A 20577-nucleotide genomic window follows, 5' to 3' on the forward strand; every position below is an offset into this window, starting at 1 on the left:
CATGAATATTTATACATCTAATTACATATTGAGTATACTTATATATTTAATCTGTAACTACACATCATCATTACATAGTATCGAAAAAAGTTGCTTACGTTGTCTGTCCCTATGTATGCTAAGAACTTTAAAATTATGCGACGGTTTTAGATGCGGTTTTTATTTTAACAGATAGAGTGATTCGAGAGGAAGGTTTTTGTATGTGTGCAGATGACTCTTAAATTTGTTCCGGAAAACTCGTGCGGTCATTTAGCTCTACCGGCTGGCGTTGCGTTTACTGATAGAGTTATGTGCGTCGGCTTGGATAGGGGATTGTTTTATAAATTAACGCCATGGAATTTATAGTATGTAATGCTATAAAATGGTGTATAATACGAAGTTACACCATTACTCCAAAGGAATCGAAAGCAAATGGAATGTAATTTGACAAATAAATAAATAAAGTAATTTAAAGTTTCATCAAAAGTATAACACCTCGCCACATTGCCTCCACTGGTGACAGGAGAGCTGGTTCGTTTATGCCCACAGGATCGGAATTGCGATACAACGGGGAAATGCTGCTAGCATTCTTTTCACCATTCCACGCGGTCAAGATTTGTACATTAACCAGTTTTAGTTTATATTTATTATATACAAAGCATTTAACGTTATTAATGTTTTGTTAATAAAGAGTTTAACTATTTTATAAAAATAACATATTTTCATAAAGGAAATTCATATAAAAATAAGCTAAGTTAATATGAACAAAATTTAAATATGTTTCAAATTAATTCAATATCAAACTGAAATCCCATCATAAATATATATTACTCACAAATAAAGTGCAACATTGGTTGTGCAGCCAGCCATTCACAGGGGAGGCATAAAAGTGTTTTCAGCGGTTATTGGATAAGTTAACTTACGATCAACTCCACTCAATGCATCCGATCTCAATGCAAATAGTGATTTATAGCTTTCCAGAACTTCTTTCAATTTTATAATACCATAGTAAAATAACTGGAATATTTGAAAGAAATTATTTTATATTACTAATATTAATTACGTATAATAATTACATTTAATGTTTAAAATTACTTATAGACAACCGTCTACTTAATGACGGTTCTGTGGCATATTACTTCATTGATTCGGGAACCAAGAGAAACGCTATGTTATTTGCCCATTATGAGGAAATTCCTTTAATCGTTTTTTTCTGTTTATCTTTATTTCTATTTTATTCTAACAGATATAATTATTAATAATTGATATACGAACTATATTTTAATATTAACCAAACCGTGTTACGACAAATAAAATTATCTAAGATATTTTGTAAAATAAAATTGATCAAATTTAGCAATGCAAAACTTTGTAAGTTACATTTTCAATAAAAGTAGGAAAATGATTTACTGTTTGAAAGATATCACGACAATTTATTTGGTAAATTCATACTAATCAACGAGAGTACATATGTTTACTACCAAACTAAAAAAATCTCATAAACCTATATACACAAAACTAATATCAAAAGATTCAATTCAAACGTTTGACTCGAAAAGCGAATATTATGTTCTCCCAAAAAACCTACATAAATAAGAAGTAATAAGCATACCGTTTTTTAGGCGGGGCTTTATACATCTGCATTTTGATCGTTTCCTTTACAATATTATATTTAAATTATAGACATCGTAACATTATGGCTGCGTTCCACATGGATCAAAAGCGATTAGCGCTATAAAAATAAGCTAAAATATATACAGAGTTTGGATACGGCTTAAAATATTATTCATATGCTTAATAATAATATATGTAATTGTTACTAGGTCCATATTTTTATACTTATCATATTAACGCTTAAAATCTCTGCTAAAAGATATAGGTAATCATGTAAATGCCGGTAAATTAAATTCGGTTATAGCATGGAAACGCAAGCCTTATGATGTGATTTGACATCAATCTTATTTACAAATTTTAATGGTGAAAGTTTTTATATATAGCTAAGGTGATATACGTTTTAGTTTATTTCGTCGATGAAACTGTCAAGACACGTGTTTTTAACATGTTACGTGTAATGGTTAGTAGTTAAAAAACCGTGAACTTAAATATTATTTAATTCGTTTATTTACTAATTTAAAATATGTTTCATTTTAGGTTTTGAGTTTATTAACTTTATCGGAAAGTGTTAGTGCTGGTTATGATTATCCAAAACCAATAGTACCATTCGAACTGCCGAATAATCAGCCGATTTTACAAGAGGTTGGCGGTCAAACAGTGCAAGATATATCCACTCAAAGTGATCAGAAAATATCTCATCCTGTACCTTATGGAGATTACTTTTACTCAAAGCTGTACGTGAACAACGGAAGTGGGAATAATGTAGCTCAATCACCAGGTGGCATAATAAATTCAGAGCACCAAAACCCCAAGATAAGTACCCTTCAAGATCTTACCAGTCTAACGCCGATAACTACCGAGTTGAATGCAAATATTGATAACTCTCTTTCGATTCAAAGCTCCGTTGCGCACAGCCCTATTATAAGTGAATCGAAATCAATATACGAGAATTCATACAGTTTAACTTCGCAGAAAACAGTTCCTCTGATAAATCTTCAAATTACTGAATCCCAAACATTTAACTCTGAAAATGTACATAACGTTGATTCAAATTTATTATCATTATCACATAATATACCAGTAACATTTAATGTTGAAAGCAACAATCACAACTTATTAAATATTCAAAACGATGCGCCTGTGTTAAATCCACATGATCACACCGCGTCTAATGTTCAAGACAATACGATTCCGACACCGAACGGACAAAATGTTCTACCCTTGTTTAATGTGAAACATTCCTATCACATAAATGTAGAAAACAACGAGCAATCTTCAAATGCGAGTAACGGTTTGATTGGGAATACCCCACCAGTACAAGAAGTTGAACCCAAATTATACACATCCTCATATAACACACAAAATAGTTTTTCAGATGATTTAAATGAAAAGAGGAATCAATTTTATTCGAACTCACATAAAGAAGAAACGCAATTATCAGAAACACAAAATAATCCAGCGCTTGTTCATCAAAGTGTTCATAGCAATGCAAATCAGATTGAAAGCAAACAAAATCATCCGACTCCGGTGATAACCAAGCATGTTTATTTTCATGTGCCTCCTCCAGATGATGAAGAAGTACCAGTTGTTCAAGAACGACCAACGCCGAAAAAGATTTACAAGATAATTTTTATAACATTGCCTGCTAATGAAAATAAAAATAAGGAGCTGCAAGCTGCTTTGTATAATAACAACAATCTAGTATCAAATAATAATGAAGATAAAACATTAATATATGTTTTAGTGAACAATAATGAACCAGCTCAGCTTGTGTCACCCCAACCGAAACGGTCAGAACATCAAGTTTTATTCGTGAAGTATAGAGATAACCCATCTGCGACTTCGGAAGGAAGTCCATTAATCGAAACAAACTCTGATGATTCTTGATTTCGCAGTCATATTAGGATGAATGGTAATCTGTTTCACAATTGTGCAGAATATTTTTTTTTTTACAGTAATCTCTTTCGAATTGTATTCGAATACTGCTTTGCGAAAGACGAAATTATTTTAAGCATATAATTTGTACAACAGTTTTGTTAATTTAGCAAAACGTCAGGTGTATGATGTATATTATCCAAAGATATAGTTAGGTATAGTTTCAATTTGTGTTTAAATCTTAAACTAAAATCGCGGGTATTTGTACATATCTTTCTTTGGCTTGCTTTGTAGCATTCAAGGATTAAATAATTTTAAGTTAATATTACGATGTGTATGTGTTTTTTTTATAAAATTTTAATGATTTATACCTATATTCTTGCTAGCATATTTTTTCAAAATTATCAACTTTATTTTATTATGATGTATTATCCTATACCACACCTAAACATACTGCATCCATCCAATTTTGGTTGGATGCAGTATGGCTTCATGAGTTTCATTTCTATTTTGAAAAAAAAAAACTCTTTGTAACTGATTTGTTTTCAGTTAAAATGCACAAGGCATTCTTTGATTTTTAAGTTTTAACTACATTAATAAGTATGTGTTATTTAGTAGTAACCAAAATAATGTACAAAAAAATTATTATCTTTCAAAATACGATACCATCAAAAACCATAAACTTTACTGGTTTTAATTATATAAGACATAATTTAGAATATTATGAAATAACTACTATAAATTATACACTATATCGGTCATCGCATATATGTCAGTAAGCACGTCTTAAACTTTCCTTTTGTTTGATTTAAGTATTATAAAATGTCATACAATATAAAAAAAATATATCTACAAAATAATTTCTATAAATAATAACTGAATATATTTTGATATAAAATGTATTTAAATTTGTATGTCAAAGTCGATTAAAATAGCGGTTATGAGATAATCGAAAAGTTATATAATGAATACGTTTTTATGGATACTTGGTAAATTCCACGTTCATCAGTATAATTTACCAATAAAATTGGTCACTTTCTCATGCATCAGTAGCATCATGAATAAATTAAATAAGTAGTATCCACAACAATTTCTAATTTTAGTATATTATGTTTTAACTAAAATCCAGTCAATGAGTTATTTAAAGCACAATATTACGTCGTTTGTAAAATTCCAAGAAATTTCTCAGAAAATATTCTTTTGAAGAAATTTGTAAAGCTTCATTAAAGGTTCTATTTAATGGCTATAAATTAATGTGTTTCAGCGCTCAATCAACGATCACGGATTCGATCCCCATCGTGGCTAAATTTGAAATTTTTGTAATATATTTTGGTCGCAATCGTGTCTAGCTCCGGAATTATTAAAAACCTTAGGATGAAAATATCAGCGTAAAGGGAGTGTGAAGCGGGAATATATGTATATTAAGTGACGGATTCATAACCTGCGTCAATATTTAAAAAGCCTTTTAAATAAATATTTTAACCAATTATGCCAACTTTATATACAAATTTAAATTGAAACATATTTGGTTCATTATCTTCATACAAGGCTAGTATCAAATAATTCGAGTGTATGTCTGTATAATAAAGCTCTTGCTATTCAATTTTTTGAATAAAAACGATGAATGTAACAAAAATTGTTTTCGTTTGGGTTTTTGAAAATTTAGATTTTACAACAAAATAATCTTGAAGTGCGGATATTTTTTTTTTCAATTAATAAATATTAAATTTAAAGGTGTATTGACATTACATGCTCTTATTATAAATTCTACTTGGTTCCGCATAGATCTGATTAGTGTTATTGAACTTGTTAATCTCTTTTGTTAGTGCTACCACTGTTGTTGGCACTTGTTTTATCGAATGTTCAGCTTTTTTTGAACTATTCTAAAAAATCTAAAAGAGATTAAAGTCCGCGGGCCGCGTGCTGGTCAATTTATGTTAATAAATTTTGATGCAGTTTATAAATCCGTCAGTGTAACTTGTAGTCAATAAATGAAATATATATTTTTTTACCTCGATGGTTATGGCAACCAAAGACATATTATTTTATTTTGGTAATGTAGGGATATAAATAAAATTCCACATTACTTAAATCCGAAATAAATAAACTTTGTACTAATTGGCCCACAAATACGTGATAATTTTACGTGAATTCGGTTTTCTTCTTACAGGCTCAGATACTTTATGTAGATTTTGAGCGTTTTGAGGTTGCAGATAATTGGCATTTATATTATGGTTATAGCGCAGTTTGTATTGTCTTATGACTAAAAAACTATGAACGTTCTCAGGACATTCTGTAGTATATTTAGTATCAGCATTGCACCAGTGCGAAGCCAGCTCGGGTCGCTAGTAATCTATATATAAAAACAGTTCAGTACCTTTTCTTCTTTAGTTATCACATGTTTTCTTTTTTCAATATAAAATCATGTATATTTTTATCTAAGTTTCAACAATGATTATGATAGAATTTTGGCCACTTTGGAAGACTGGTAATTATGATAACTTTGGATTTAAAGTTCTAGTGGAATTCTATTGTTATTAAATACAGGTAGAGCCAACGCCGCACATGCGGTTAAGAAAGTTAGACAATTAACTAACATTGATATTGCTCGCTTAGTATAGTTTGGTTATATTCGTTGTATAATATCTAATGGTACATTACTGTGGTGTTTTTTATGATATATTTAGATAGACTTGTATTTCGGCCACCTGGATCTAAGTAGTCGCATACACATAGATGCTACCAACCTTGAGAGCTAAGTTTTGATGTCGCTTGTACCTGCAGTTACACTGGCTCATAAACCCTCATAACAATACAAAATATTGCTACATGGCGCTGGATTATAGGACAAATAGGTGGTACCTACCCAGTAGGGCCAAACAGAGCCTTACCATCAAGTAACTGTGAATGTAACTAATATCGACTAAATATAAATATTCTTTCCATACGGGCTACAGGGCCGTAAGTTTGACTTTTTAATTATTTTTTATTGACATTTGATTTTTAAAACGATGCTCATAATATTCAATTTGGACACAGTTCTGCCGATCAAACCATCACATTGACAATAGTAACAGTAGAGTAGTAGTGTAGAGCATTTGAGTAAGACTAAAATCAACCGCAAAAACACATTGTGAAATCTCAGACAGAGCCGTGGATGGTGCCAGGATTTATATGCAGTAAATGGCGCATCTCCATTAAGTCTCTAACTTTCATGAGCGAAGTGAGTCCTCACACAATGACACTGCAGCATGTTTATGATGATCTGCGTCGTATTTAGGCTTTATTTTATTAGATAATAAACTATTTGTTTTATTACTTAATAATGTTTTGATAAGAGAACAATAAAAAGTTTATATAATTTCGAAAACGTGTTTTCATTTGATCTGCTATGCTTTTGGCTGACGTAGTATCTGCAGATCGACACTTTAATAATATATAAGGCTGTACATTGTACAACCTTGGGCAGCGTCAAAGCTAAAAACAAGGCCGCGCTTTTGACGATGTCACGTTTGCTCGGCCACACCACAGATCCCTTTCAAGTAAACTCGGGCAACCATATTTCTGCAGGTCTCCTATTCTCCAACCCTCATACATGTTTCGACAAAAACTACTTTCATAAATGTACTTTATTGCTGGCTTCGCACGTGTAAAATAACATAACAAGAGTATATTGAAGAACACAGATATAGATTATATATATTATATATACAGATATAGATATAGATTTGGTCCAGGAAACTTTGCATTTGCAGTGCTCCTCAAAGTTTCATGACAATCTGATACATGGCTTAAGAACGCTTAGAGATACTGTTACTAATATTCATTTTTATTTATAAGAGAAAAAGTCTTGTCATTCTATATATATATATATCTCATGTCATATTTTAACGATAATGTTAATGGTTTGTTTCTTTTTTTTTAATAAGTTTAATTTATTTCAATTTACAATGCTCAGCGCTCAAGCTATCACAAAGCGTAAACTAAGTAAGTAATCGTTGCAGAGAATAAACAGATTAACTTCCTCATTTAACTGTAACTTAGAGTATCTGTTTTATGAGCGTCCCATAAAAGAGTCGTTTACTATAAGTGGTTTTAAGAGCGATACCGTAAGATTGGTGGGGCATCATGCGACATTGCAATTGAGCATTTGATTGCTGAGTTAATAGCACCCCTTATGTGCCGTTAAAATATGTAATTAAACCTTTTTCAAGGAATACTTCTTTGTGCTCTTTGAGAGTTAGTTATTTGGTAAGGTCAAATTTGAGTGAAAAGTTTTTGTAAGTAAAATTCGTGTTAATTGTTTCAAACATATAAAAAATAAGTTTGTAAGTTAAACAAAGAAAAAAATAGAAACATTTTTTAAAAGTAAATAAGTACATACTGATATAAGAATAGCTTTATAACTCTTTTGACATATATGTATTTATTAATTATTATAAAAACAAAACACATAATTAATTAAAAAAACAAACGAAAGCTTATCCTCCATAATATTATAATTGTTTTTATTTTTACTAGTAAATACGAACGTCTTCAATAGTAAATGTTAAACCTTCTTTTGAAAACGGAGAAAGGAGCCTGATCCAGTTAGTGTCGTAAGTTTGTATTGAGCAGCTTCATTAGAAGCAATAAGCAACATTAGTTATAAAATATACAGACAATACTTTCAGTACACAACAAAGGTTTTATTTCGAAACAATCATTTTTATATTACGTAACTTTAAATGGTACGAATGCAATTTTAATTCGATTAATTATTATGTAACAATTAGTCAACTCAACAGTAACATGATAGTCAGAATGAGCACAAGTATTATTATATTTAAAGGCAAAGTCTACATATATGTATTATCAAACATGTATACAGTTAGATCAATATATTCAAATATTTATACAGTATGTTCGATAATATGTCGGTTTGACAAAAATAAAATAAAAAAGTATTCCGACAGATTACAGATGAATGAAAAAATATTCCATTTTTAAAATAGATATTGCTACGGTTTTAATAAAATGTATGGGATTTTACAAACTATGACATATTTTGCTTCAGCTTTGCCATAAATTCACTTGTCGAAAACTGGCAGCAGACGCAAGATAAATGGTAAGATCTCTTTCCACTTTTTAATTACGAAACCTTTTATGGAAAAAAAGGCGTATTACTTCCCGTCCTAATTAAAAATGCAGCGGTTGAGGAAATATATTTAAGAAATTAATTTAAAGATACAATGTTCTTTGCCGATATGATTTAGTACTTAACTATTGCGTTACATCAATTAATCACAAAATTTAGTAACACCTATGTAACTTCTAAATTAAATTGAATCCACAAGACACGATAAAAAAATTGACAAATGAAAATATGATCTGTCAATGGTTTCTTAAACTTATTATTTTAATTAAACTTTGAGGAACAGCTTATTCTATTCTATTGACCGCAGAAATAATACTCAACATTATATACATTTCGTATTATTCGAATTTCCTTTGTATGAGTATGAGATCAAGCAGTTTAAAAGGTCAAGGTTACTGATATAACATCGACTAACATAATATCGACTTTGGGAGTATATATCTACTCACATAATACAGACTTTTTGGCAAGCTTACGGGTTATCTGTACGTTTTGGGAGTTGTTATATTCTCAGCTAACGGTAGAGATGACAAAACATTTATATTGGGAATGAGAAGAAAAATATTATTTTGTTAACGGTATCAATGACTAATGTGTAATAAAATCGAATGTCGCGAATGATTTGTTTACAATATGTTACAACCTTATAGTTCTGAAACCGTAATGATAGTTAATGGGCCTCGCTTGTTGCGCTATCTTTATAAACACACTAGTGACCAGCCCAGACTTCGCACGCCAAATATACCACAAAATGCCTTTATATAATACATTGTTTTGATCTATCTCGTAGGGTAATGTGTGAAATGCAAGCTCAAATAAATGACTTTAATTACGACACCAACACTAAAATTTATTTATTACTTTAATATGCATGTAATATACATATAAACCTTCCTCTAAAAACACTATTTATGCTACAAAACCGCATCAAAATCCATTGTTTAGTTTTAAAGACTTAATATACAGGGACAAACTGGCAGGAAGCGACTCTGTTTTATTGCATGTAGTGGTATAAGGATCTATTCATATGGTATCGATGCATGATAACAGTTTGAGAAATCTGAAAGTAGATAATGAAGCATATTATAAAAATATACTGAAAATATCACTTCGGTCTCCGCAGCATAATAAATTAGAAGCAAAGAAAGAAATTACATAAAAATTAAGCATTTTCACTCGGTTTTTAAGAGCGCACGGAATGTGATACTTCAGTGTATTTAATTAATGAAAAATGTGGCCGTGACGCCGCCTGACGAAGTGAAACATTGAAATTACACCAATAAATAAATATTCCATAAAACAAAGAGTTTTGTTCATAAAATAAAAACATTTTCCTTTATTATTATTATAATAATATATACGACGAAGTAAATAGAGTATCCACCATCGCACTCTTTCGTTGGTAGAGAGCAGTTGCTCAGAGTGGATATAAAACACACATATTAATTAAATATACCCTCATTACATAGTATAATACAAAGTCGCTTACCGCTGTCTGTCCCTATGTATAGTTAGATCTTTAAAATTACGTAACAGATTTTGATGCGTTTTTTTAAATAAGTAGATAGATCAATTCGAGAGGTAGATTTCAATATAGTAAAGAAACACTGACAATTTTAGAAGTTTCTAATGTAATGTAAATAAACAAATTCTGTAGTATAATTAGTATCAGTATTGCAACCGTGCGAATTTGGGTCGAGTCGCTAGTTTTGATAATATAATAAAGTCTAAGATAAACGCAATAACACTGCCATATCATTAAACTACCATAAATAAAGCGAAAAATATGAAAAAAAAAAAAATTTGGAAATTGGAAAGTATCTGTAATCGAATCGTAAATGTAAGTCAGGGAATATGCATCAATATTACATATTAAATAAAAATATCTTATGAGCATATTGTAAATTTTATATAGTCGTACACTACATGTGTAAGAATAAACACGAAGGTGAAATATATGTAAAAAAACATAAACGATAACGGATTTTTGTTTCAGTAATATGTTTATTTTAGACATATGATACACTAGTTATTAGAACACGTGATACTTAGCCGAAATTAGCTAACCGGAACTTGGAAAGCCACTAGCTTTCATGTACTCAATGTTGGTTTCATAATCACCATGTTATGTAATGGGAGATGAAGGAATAAATTGTGAAAATGTCTGCTTACGTCAGATGCTGCTCTGACATACATGTATCCTAACCAACATTAGAACAGGGTGATGCAATATTGTCCAAATCTCCTCATTAGACGATACCTATACCCAGCTGTGGGATACTTACAGGCCGTTAATCTATACATATAATAAAATTGTTGTTTGTATTAAAATAGCCCTTTTTTACTCAATGTATATGTTTGTATACACGGTACATATACCAAAATAATATATTTTACAATTTTGTTTGCTTGTTCCGGCTAATCTCTGGAACGGCTGGACCGATTTTGATGTGACTTTCACTGGCTGTTAACTGATATAATAAGGAGTAAATTAGGCTACAATAATATTTTTTTTTCTTAAATTCAAACGCTTACAAGGTCACGGATACAGGTAGTTTACTACACATTTATAATTAATTTTATAAATTTATTCTTTGTTATTCGTGTTTGCAGGAGGATGTAAAACATTAATTGCTTGTTATTTAGTGGTGAAACAGATATCACACAAATTAAATATTTATACATAACGCTGACATCGATTCCGTAATTTAATTATGTTCGTGTATCAATATTCATTTCCCTTTAGATTTTAGGTTTGACCTTTTTATAACATCTCGTATCAATTGAATGACATGATGAATAAATTTTGCTGATGATGTTGAAAAAATAAGACAGAAATACAATTTAAATAAATGAATATAAAAGAAGATATTACATTGTGTACTTAATTATATTTTTTTTAAATCATCTCGCCAATCAATTAAATATTTACAGCGATGGTTACACACGGATGAATGGATACACTTAATATTTGAAATGTATTTGTTGATAACAACAACAACAAAAACAGCCTTTAAATTCCCACTGCTGGGCTAAGATTTCAAACCATCTCCTCAAAACGACTCCTCTCGTTTGAAAGGTTTGAAACATATTCCACCACGCTGTTCTGATGCGGGTTGATGGAATACACGTTTGGCAGAATTTTTACGAAATTGGACAAATGCAGGTTTCCTCTCGATGTTTTCCTTCACCGTCGAGCACGAGATGAATTATAAACACAAATTTAATGGCACATGAATATTCAGTGGTACTTGCCTGGGTTTGAATCCGCAATCATCGGTTAAGATGCACGCGCTAACCACTGGGCCATCTCGGCTCTTCTTCACTTCTTCTCGATAACAACACGGAATATTGTATTTTATTTTAGGCGTGCTTTTCATTTACATAAAAATAAGGTAAGCGATAAGATATAATGTGTCGTAAACCCTCAGTTAAATAACTTTACCCCACCAGGTTAAGAAAGTATCTGCCTTTTATGTTGGGACATTATTTTTAAGAGCTACGTCTCTTGCACTCGAAAAGATTATGGTCGGTTTTTATTTACCATATTACTGACTGATTCCATACAATGACTAAATGGTTTATTAAAACTGATATGTCATAAAAATTATGATATTTATTACAATTTGTTTTCGGAGTAATATAAAAAATACCAATCTGATTGTTAATTAAATCACATTGAAAACTTATATTTACGAATTGGACTGCAATGAATACAGTTGCTGATTTTACTTATTATTATCGAAATGCAAATAAAGATATCAAATCTCGTAAAGGTTTTGTGAATTATTTCAACTCTTTAGATCTCTGAAGGTGTTTCACACACTCCATCGGTTATCTCTTCCTTCATATTTCGTGCTCTGAACAACGATATCGGATAAAACATGTTTGTATTCTATTATATTCTGCTTCGCCGCGTGTCCACTAACACCCATTGGAGTAAAGCAGTGTTATGGAATAAGCTCTAAACCTGATCCTTAACAAAAGGAGGTCTTAGCTTAGTGGGTCATTCACGGCCGTTTATTGTACATTACGGTATATATCATTGTCATTATATAGTATAAAACAATGTCGCTTACTGTCTGTCCTTATGTATGCTCAAATCTTTAAAATTACGCAACCGATTTTGATGCGTTTTTTAATAGATAGAGTGATTTCAGAGGAAGGTTTTGTATATAATACATGGACATTATAGTAAAGAAACACTGACAATTTTCGAAGTTTCTATGGTGATGTCGCAAATAAACAAATTCTGTAGTAGGTATATTTAGTATGAGTATTGCACACGTGCTAAGCCGGGGCGGATCGCTAGTATAAAATAAACGATGCATTTATTATGGACATTATCTATAAATGATTTCTATTGTTTTAGAGTTGTATGTAATTATCCAAGTGAAACATTTATTTTCACGCCTTGATTGCCGTTTTTTTTGCACACGGAAAACGGTTTCTTATGGTTTCTTGGCATGTGTGTGTAATATACCTACCTTGTTACAGCGAACGCTTTCTATCGCTTTAGTCTTCCTTTCTTATATATTTTTCTAAATATAATTAAATTCTTAACACCTTTTATTATGCATAAAACTAAGTCTTGGAGTATCTTTTTGTTACTTCAAGTAAGTCCATTTTATTAAAGCAAAACAGTATATATGTGATATTGCTATAAGATTAGCGCAGGCGTAAAGTTTGTAGCATAACGATTCATATTATTTTAAAATCTAAAATATACTTAATAGTGCAACATTGATGACGAGACCTTTTAATAAAAACAAAGCTGAGAAACATAAAATATCATATATATATAAAGGATTTATATGGAATAATAAAGAGGTTGCGAGTCGAGAGCCGTGAAGCGTAAATTCTCTCTCAACGGAACGGATTTAAATATCCTTAGTGCCTATATTGAATTGTTAGAGTGTTGGCGGCGGCATGGATTTCGCGTGTTACGAGATTTTTCTAACGTGAAAATATATTATTTGTACGCCATTCTATAAATTCACCTTGCTAAACAAACTTTTCACAAAGACTATTAAACTCAAATTAAAAACGGGAATAGCTCTAATATAACCAGGAAATACTATTACTCAAACGGATACTTTTTTTTGAGATTTCTGATCACCCACCATAGTGTGTTTATATATTCTTTGTTATAATTTTAACTTTTAAATTTCCCACCGCTGGCTAAGGCCTCGTCTCCTTTTGAGGAGAAAGTTGGGAGCATATTCCACCAGGCAGCTCCAATGCGGTTTACTCACGATATTTTCCTTCACCGCCGAGCACGTGATGAATTATAAACACAACAACCAGGATTAGTGATGCTTGCCCGGATTTGAGGCCGCGATCATTGGTTATGATATACTTACGTGTTCCAACTACTGGGTCATTTTGGCTTTGATAAAGAATATTTAAATATCTGTTCTAAATTAAAAACAAATGTTATTTAAATATTCTACTCGTAGAGAAATTCTGTAATAAAAAACTCGAAACTCACCGCAGAACGATCGTAAAACGTCAGAAAGAGATATGCGACATTGACTATTATGATAATCATAACTTGTAAGGGATACACGCATCAAATAGCGCATTACCATAAGGCCACTCGAGTGAGATACGAAGTTTTTACCGAATATCTTGGCAGGCATAATTTTTGTGGACCATCAGATAATAAACATTTGAATATTGGTTGAATACACAAAAATAAAAAATAGAAATATCAGAAGAATACAAAAAAAAGTTTTGTCTCACGATCGCGAGAAGAATATATAGAATCGATAAGTTTCCTATTGCATATATATAAAAATGACGTCAAAAATTATTGTCCCTAGCTTACATTTTCATTTGAAGATACAAGGATAACAACGAAAATATGTCGAATTTTCTCACGAATTCGCGTGGTTGCTGTCTAGTGTCTCGCAATGATGGATCGTGTGATGAAATCAGTTAGTTCTTACTATCAATTTGTCATTATTTGTGTGTACTTTTATCATTTCGATCGACTTGTGATTTATGGACGAAAAATTTCTATTAACTCGAACTTAAAGATTTACGAAAGTGTGTGGTATCCATAGCGCATTACTATAAATATTTAATTATGTATATGCTAATAGTTAATAAAACAATTGCTACACGTGATTGTTTTATAAGAGGTTTACAAAAAATAAAAACACTGGACATAGCAAAAATTCTATTTGTGTTCAAGATCAGAATATATTTTGATTCCATTTATTAAAAAGTAAAGAAACTATATATTATCATTAAAACTCAGTTGTGTGGTAGGATTGGGAATATTGTACTTGTATTAAATAGATCTACCAACACCATCCTAATTTGGAAAGCAATGCCATGTAATTTGATAATCCTAAAATAACAAAATGATCTCAACGAAAGAAAACCCATCATGTTTTTCAAAGAGCCTCCCGAAAACAATGTAAGCGATGCTTAATTCGATTTCATTACGTGTAAACTCGATTACGAAAGGTACCAGTTTAGAAGAAAATAAATCTATGTATATAAGAAAAGGACATACTATACATTGATTAATAAGAAATCTCAGAAACTGTAAGTACTACAAATTTGAAATTTGGCAGGTAGTTTCCTCATAGGGTGTAGAATGTAGATATTCGCTAAGAATTACGATATATAGAATACGGATTTTACGAAACTCCACCCCAAAGGGGAAGACTGGGGTTGAGACTTACTGTTTCAGAAACCGGGTAAAGACACCGTTTTAGCTATTATTTAAAAAAAAAAATTTTTGGAAATATATAAAACAGTAATAATTTCATTTGATCGAATTATCAAAGAACTGGTTTATTACTTACATTGCTAAAATTGCTTTTCTTAAGTGATTATATCACGAAATTTATGTATTTATTTGTTAAATTTAATCAATTAGACACTTTTGCAATGTATTAAATACTTATGGACATATTTTACGAACCGATTGTTAAAACAAGATGACATTGATGGCGGCTGTAAAATTTTATACGCACGCACGTTCACTTGAAACACCGAAATTTAGTACCCTGTAGCAAGACGTTACAAAAGCTACATTTTGCTTAAGTGTTGTTCGAGTATCTGTCTCTTGAAGGACATTGATCCAACCATTACTTTATTAAAAAAAAAAAACTCAACATTGATTTATTGCAATATTTTTTTACTAATATTATAAATTTGAAAGTAGCTCTGATTGTCTGTATGTCGCTCTTCCAAACCAATGAACCGAAATAAATATTACACAACATCACATACATTACTCTGATCCCAATGTAAGTTGCTAAAGCATTTGTGTTATGGAAAATCAGCAGTAACGACGGTACCACAAACACCCAGACCCAAGACAACGTAGAAAACCAATGAAAATCTACATCGACTCGGCCGGGAATCGAACCCGGGACCTCGGAGTGGCGTACCCATGAAAGCCGGTGTACACACCACTCGACCACGGAGATCGTCAAATTTGATTAAATGTGTCGTAAAAGAAGTTTAAACTCCAAGGAAGGACGTAGGCTAATTTTTGTTTAACACATGACATGCAAATGCCTAAAATCCCAGCGAAGTCGGGGGCCAACTAATAGTATATATTAAATTAACCATTTTCGTTAAATCGTGACATCTATACCAGTTGTGAGAGAGACAACACAAGAGTCGAGATGGCCCAGTGGTTAGATCGCGTGCATCTTAACCGATAATTTTCGTGAGGAAACCGGCATGAGACAAATTTCATAGAAATTCTGCCACATGTGTATTCCACCAACCCGCATTGGAACAGCGTGGTGGAATATGTTCCAAACCGGAGAAGGTCAAAGGGAGAGGAGTCCTTTAGCCCAGCAGTGGAAATTTACAGGCTGTTGTTGTATACCAGTTGTCTGTAAGTGGTGTTCAGGTAGATATTTGATAAACGTTTGCCAGTACGGATATTGAATTTGCGTCCTGAATACAAACATCCGATAACGCTCATGTGATATGTCATATAGCTGACACACTTCCTAGTTTTTCACATGTTCGTACAAAGTATGTATACCGCATACGAGTGGCGTTTACATAATAATGATTTATTGTTTAAGCCAGATTTAATTAATAAAACGAAATTAAACATCCTGTCTCATTGCCTCCGCAGATGACAGGCGGGCTGGTCCATATTTAGCTCAGTATTACAATTCAACAATGAAATGCTGCTTTCGTTATACAATAATTATTTTTAATTGGGATTTTAAGTGTAAAATGATATAATATAATATATCGGTTTGTAAAATCTTAGGTTAGACTAACCTAACCTAAGATTTTACAAACCGATATATTTAAACCGATATATAAAAATTGTAAAAAATGTTATTTTGGCATATGTACCGTGTATACATGCATATGTGCTGAGTATAAAAGGGCTATTTTAATATTACAAACATACACTCCAATTTTATTATATGTATAGATAGCATAGGAATATAAATATATAATAACAAGATCTTATTAAAATATGAATCGATATGGAGAGTCATCTTTGTGAGTGTCGCTTTTAATTATCGTTCGTTACTTGAAATAGTTTTCTCTCTTCTCGAAATGTAATTTAATTGTGTCGGTCGTGAGATGGTTGGTATATTTCGTACACTATAATATATATATTTACGTTTTTTTACTTATAGCTTTTATACTTATTTATAAATTGCACCTTACGAGATTTATTGAATAGAATTCAAAAACCAACGGCGTGTTTGACGTGGTTTATTAATAAAGTAAAACTAATTTTATAAAAGTACGAATATTAAGAAATAACACATTAACAGTTTTATTAACTAATTTAATTCAATAATCGTTAGCAGACGTTTCTAAATATTCCAAAAGTCATATGAGGAGCTAATTCATCATTATCTTCCTGCCCCTATTCCAATTTTATTTGGGGTCGGCGCAGCGTGTTTTCTTCTTCCATACTGCTGTGTCTGACGTCATCTCACAAGTAACAGTCTTTCTAACCATATCGTTTGTCACACAATCCATCAGTAGTTTCTTTGGTCGTACCTTACCTCTATTTCCATTCACATCCAAGCTCAAGACCTTCCTTACAACATAGTCCTCATTCCTCCGCATAATATGTCCATATCGTGACTGTAAGAGCTAATTATTTAATATAATCTATTTTAATTGAATAATGATTAATAAAAGCGAAAGGTATTTTTGGATATAAATTAAGACGAATCTATTTATCTTATCCGAATTTTGTAAAGCGATAATTACTTATTAATTGATAATTCTTCCTTCCTGCGAACAAAGTGACAAAGGTGCGAAACTTTTGATTTGCGTTTTTTTTTTATTAATGTTATTGTTTTTCTTTTAATTTACTAACATTTATTAATCATAACAGAAAATTGAAAAGCAATTTCGTACCAAATTTAATAACCAAAACTTGAAATGTAGCAATTTTTGTTATAGATTATTTTTTAGAATATGTATAAAATGTATACGATACACGTAACAAAATGGCGTATCACTGTAAATGACTGACTGACAAGTAAAAAATACGTCACATTCTCGAGTGAGAATCAAAATGAGTTCTTACAGAAATACGCTACAAATCGATTTGAATATAGTTTGAATTATTCCTATTGCGTTAGATGTTCTATCTATTGAGGAAGATTATAGGCTATATATCTTCACGCAACGACACTAAGTAGCGGAGCAGTAAACATAAACGTCAGCTAATATGGCGTATTTAATGAAATATTATCCAAATTTAGTTAAGGAAGGAAGGCATGATAACAAATGTAATTATAATATATGTAAAATGTAGTTACTTAGTACCTTCTGCAGTTGATAATGTGCAATATATAAACAGGGTAAAAAGTATTAAATAATTGAAAATATTGCCTGTCGCTCCTCAATACACTATATTTGATAATGTTATGTAAGTTCGCGAAAGGATATTACACAACCAATGACTTTTAGATGATGACACGCCTTGAGAATGAAACGGTCGCCTGCAGGCCATTTCAAATACCAATATAATTTTATTAACCTTTTTTTGGATCGTAATTGATTACTTTGATTTTGATACAGATTTGATATATATGTAATGTATAATTAAAATACTAAGAAATCCATTCAGCGTCTGAAGATAGACAGTGGCGCAGTATATTTTAACTTTTTCTTATAATATGCTACCAATCTTGGAATTGTGATGTTATCCTTTGTGTCGGCTTGGACGCTACTACTTCTCCACCGACCGTTGGGGAAAACGTGTTCTAAAGTGGAGGTCGCGTCTCGGTATACATAGTGTAGGACGTCCTCAAGCACGGTGGAGGGCTGGATGATAGTAGTCGAAGAAAGATCACAGTGGCCTATGTCCAGCAGTGGACGGATATGGGCGGCTGATGATGTCCTCTGTGCCTGTAGTACCGTGTCACATTCACTAACCCTTCATATCGGAACACAACAAGAGCTTGTAATACTGCTTTCGGTAGAATGGTTGTGTATTCGAAGTACATCATATTTATTTAAGACTAGCTGTGCCCGCGACTTCGTGCGCGTTTCCTCTTTATAATATCAGCTTTTAAAATTGGTTCAGCCATTCAAGAGATTAGTTGGAGCAAACAGAATAATAAAAAATGTTATTTTGGTATATGTACCTTGTAAACAAACGTATATTAATAATAAATATTACAAACAGACATTCCAATTTTATTCTACGTCTAGATTGATACGTCAACATAAAATAAAGAAATCATAAATGACTAAAATTACAACGAAGTTTCATCCCTCATTTAATTCTCTTAGGAGATTAATTTAGTAAAATCCGTTTAACGGGCTCACTCACAAGGACTTAATATTAAAAATTTCATTCTTGATAAGCGAACCGATTTATTTTATTAAGTAGATTTAGTATTAAAACAGTCCTTATAAAAATAGAGGCTACAAATCGTGATATTTAATTAGTTGTGTGTAACATCAACCGAGTAGAGTTACTTTTGAAAGTTTCATAAAGTCTAGTTTAGTGTTTTATAAAACTCGTTAACAAGTTGACGCACTAACTGCTGCATCGAGTTAGTCATAAATAACAGTCTTTTAAGTAGCTCGGAAATTTGCTTAAGCGAACATTTAACACTTTATTTTTTGTTAAATACGTTTATTTATTACGGTTATACTTCGCTATCTATATATATATAAGTATATATAAATTATACTTGAATGTGAATCGGTGGGTCCATCTCCGTTGCATATAGTATAATATTATTAGGATATAAAAAATGCTATAAAATATCTTATGTCATAAAGCAGGTAGTAATGTGAAATGAAGAACGTATTTTAAAATTAAAGTTATTTCATTTAACAATACGTATATTTGCTTTGTATTCGTAAAAACTAAGCTTAATATACTTTAATCCCACATTCCTATAGATTGTATTTTTAAATAAAATCGTATTAATCAAATAAGCCAGACAAATAAGTGCCAAGCCCACGTTTTCACCAATATACCTTGCCATTAAAAATTGTTCATCATATTTAATACGAATAAAACAAGACAAATATGAACAATATTTCATTTAACTGACCCCAACTTGATCACAAACTGATAAATGAAAAACATCGATCGAATTCAAGCATTATGTCAAATTAATCACCATTAACAGGACTTAGAACGCGACAAAAATGATCATTTGTTTACGTTATGAAATAAATTCCAACCATTTTTCGAACTGGAGTTATGAAGCATTGAGAATTGTATTAGGAAATAAAATATATTTTCAGATATAAAATAATATGTAGCATTTACTAGAAGTTTATTTACCGGAAAAAGGAACATATTATCTCAGCTCCAATTATTAGCTGCGCATTGGTAATATAACTAGTGTCACTGTGGATTCTAAATCTAGGGCTATCGAATAGAACAGGCATTTTGTTACTGAAATTGAATTTTCTTTTTAAGATAAATTAATTTGTATTTCTAATTAGTTTCGAAAACTATTTTAATGCTCACAAAA

The 20577-nt window shown here is 31.2% G+C and overlaps 1 protein-coding gene across 2 annotated transcripts in view; it reads right to left on the reverse strand.

Annotated features, from left to right (window-relative positions):
* LOC124543134 (frequenin-1) overlaps positions 1-20577 on the reverse strand; it is a 201234-nt gene that overhangs the window by 7957 nt on the left and 172700 nt on the right. The gene's annotated exons all lie outside the window — the stretch shown is intronic.

Source organism: Vanessa cardui, chromosome Z, assembly GCF_905220365.1.
Source record: "Vanessa cardui chromosome Z, ilVanCard2.1, whole genome shotgun sequence".
NCBI classification, from domain to species: Eukaryota; Metazoa; Arthropoda; class Insecta; order Lepidoptera; family Nymphalidae; genus Vanessa; species Vanessa cardui.